Source organism: Dipodomys spectabilis, unplaced genomic scaffold (assembly GCF_019054845.1).
Source record: "Dipodomys spectabilis isolate Male_0828 unplaced genomic scaffold, ASM1905484v1 ptg000029l, whole genome shotgun sequence".
Taxonomy (NCBI): domain Eukaryota; kingdom Metazoa; phylum Chordata; class Mammalia; order Rodentia; family Heteromyidae; genus Dipodomys; species Dipodomys spectabilis.
The window spans coordinates 3,416,050-3,419,127 of record NW_024870706.1 but is presented as its reverse complement, the minus strand read 5'-3'; the positions used below and the strand labels follow the sequence as shown (position 1 = coordinate 3,419,127).

Below are 3,078 nucleotides of genomic sequence, written 5' to 3'. Positions count from 1 at the left end.
CCAAGTCTTTCCATTTCCTAACAAATTAGGCAATGTCATTCTTTCTGATGGATGATAGAATTCACACACACACACACACACACTCACAAGGTTTTCTTGATCCATTCATCTATTGTGAGGCCTCGGGGTTGGTTCCATATCTTAGCTATGGTAAATAATGTTACAATAAACAGTTGTGCTGGTAGTTTTAGAATGGCCTTGTTTGTGATCATTTGGGTGAATGCACAAAAGTGAGATTGCTGGGTCATAGAGGAGCTCTATGTGGAATCTTTTGAGGAACCTCCATACTGCTCTCCAAGTGGGTGAAAAAGTTTACACTCCAACCAAGAATGCAGTAGGGTTCTCTTCTTGCCATATGCCCTCCAGCATCTGTTGTTGTTAAAATGTGGAATGCTTCACGAATTTGGGTGTCATCCTTGTGCAGGGGCCATGCTAATATTCTCTGTATTTTTCCAATTTTAGTGTATGTGCTGCCGAATTGAGCACAGAACATTTTTTATATATAAATTGGAATTGATTTTCTTAAACTAGATAATTCAACAAAAAGCAAGTTCAAAAGAATTGTGAAATTTTAGAACCATGTATTTCTTACATAAGCACACATTTAAGAAGAAAGTCAAGATTGATATGACAAAAACAAAACGAATCCAGATGTTTGTTGTTCAAGAGATGTGTAGGAGGAGGAATTCAATTATTCTACACAGGGCACCTGTCATAATGAACACTGCAGCAAGTGTTAAGGTATGTAAAAGTTTTAATGTTTTAAATGTTTAATTTTGGGAATTTGCTTATATATGCCAAAATTAAGACTGTTTGACAGGTCATAAAACTTTTCCATAAAGTATTTAAATTTATGGTAGCTGACATATACTACTAAGTATGTACATTTCAGAGTTTATAGAAAGTTTATTAATGAGAAGATGCAAAGTCTTTGTGTAAAGAAACAGAGCAAAGAGTTAAGACTTTAACTACATAGTTTCTGTTGAAACTTTAGGGCTTCTTTTCTTTATATGTTAGCAAGGAGCAAATGATGATATAAGCCATGTACCAGTGATGAGATGAGACATAAATAGTTATCATACAGTGTAAATTTAAAGGGTACTCATAGCCTATAAAACTCTTGTTGAACATCATAATCTTAGCCAGTTTTAAATGTACAGGATTATGAGCAAATAGCAAAATCTAATTGTTAGGTTTTTAAAAAGAGGTAGCCGAGTAAGAAAAGTACCAGCACGCACGTGGTATTCAGGTAAGGGGTAGGTTTATTCAGTAGACCTGCTGGGACCAGGCAAGGTTGGCACTCCACGTGGCTGAGAAAGGCCTGGCAATGAGAGAGAGCTGGGAAAGAGAGGAAAGAGCTAGAAAAGAGCAGAGAGAGGGGTAAGAACAGTAGCACTCACGTGGTATTCAGGTATTCAGAAGACCTGCTGGGACCAGGCAAGGTTGGCACTCCACGTGGCTGGGAAAGAGAGAGGAAAGAGCTAGAGCAGAGAGAGACCAGAGAGAGCTAGAAAAGAAGAGCAAGAGCAAGAGAGCTAGAAAACAAGAGCAAGAGCAAGAGAGCTAGAAAAGAAGAGCCAAAGAGCAAGAGCTAGAAACGAACAGAGAGAGAAAAAAGAGAGGGAAGAGCTAGAAAAGAAGAGCAAGAGCAAAAGAGCTAGAAAAGAAGAGCAAGAGCAAGAGAGCTAGAAGAGCAAGAGCAAGAGAGCTAGAAAAGAAGAGCAAGAGCAAGAGAGCTAGAAAAGAAGAGCAAGAGCAAGAGAGCTAGAAAAGAAGAGCAAGAGCAAGCTCAAGAGCTAGAAACGAACAGAGAGAAAAAGAGAGAGTCTGGGCCTGGGCTAGCCCTTATCTAGGGTATGGGCGGAGAAAGGTGTGGCCACATCAAATTCAGATGTGACCTCAGCGGATGCAGATGTGACCTCTTCCAGGTGTCTCAGTTGCCTAGGTAACGCAGGTACTGGGTGGAGACTTTGCTGCGAGGAGGGTGGAGTCTGCTCACCATCCAGGAGCGGACCTTACATTCCAGCCTTTTAATAATCATGAAATAGGACGAGGATGAAGCCGAGGACGCTTGGCTTTGGGGGCTTGGCCATTTCTCTCTAGAGGGCTCTGGGGGAAGTCGGGACGCCGCTTCTGCTTGGTCAGCTCTCCTTCACTCATCAGACTGACTCTACTCATTTAATGGGGTGCTACGAATCACGCCTGAGCCGTGAAACCCCTTTAAAATGTCTCCTGCACTCCCTGGAAAGCCAGAGAGCCTCATTTTTATGCCATTCTCAGAAGTACAGTTTTTGCTACTGCAATGGTAAATGGTCAGAAGTTTGTTTAATTTCAGGCTCTCTTTGCTCTCTCTCTGCCATTCATGTGCAACTTTCTACCCTTTTTTCTACAACTTTTTGGCTTATGCCCTGAAGAGTGCGACGCAGGCTGGGTCCCAGGGACCCCCCTCTAGGTTCCCTCTCAAAGGCTAGCCAATGTAGGCTTAATCTATTCAGGCTTTCTTTGCATTCTTTCAGAAATTCGCCATCTTGAATTCGCCATCTTGGCCACGTGGTGGGTTAAGGGTTTGGCCCCATCTGACCCTTAACCTTCCACTAAGTTTACTACATCTATTCTAAGGTGCCTTGCTAACAAGTTGCTCTTTTCACAGGCCCTGGTAACTGAGGCCCAACCATCTAATGTGTTTGTTAGCAAAGATGTCTAAACGTCAAAATTTTAGGTTTTGAGTTTTGCCTTTTTTTTTCTGTGTTGTGTATTCTACTACTGACTACATGGTACTAAAATACTGGGCATACCTATGCTAAAATTCTCATCACATCTAATGAGTTTTGTCATTTCAGAATATTTGTTGGCAATTCTTGTTAAGGACCAGGTAAGCTCTATTTATTCTACTTGATCTCCTTGTTGCTTTAATTGGAAATAATAAAGGGCTTTTGAGGCAAAGACTGCAGTTCAAAGCCAGCCCAGGCTGAAAAATCCCTAAGACTCCATCTCCCAGCTAAACTCTGCAAGTGGTACTATAACTCAAAGTGGTTCAGTGCTAGCCTTGAGCAGAAGTGCTCAGGGACAGTGCCCAGG

At 41.7% G+C, this 3,078-nt stretch overlaps 1 non-coding gene across 1 annotated transcript; it reads right to left on the bottom strand.

The window, feature by feature from the left end:
• Positions 1 to 379: 379 nt before the first annotated feature.
• Positions 380 to 486, bottom strand: LOC122104624. Its single transcript, XR_006146964.1, has one exon. It is a non-coding gene; the product is annotated as a U6 spliceosomal RNA (small nuclear RNA).
• Between the last annotated feature and the right edge of the window lie 2,592 nt (positions 487 to 3,078).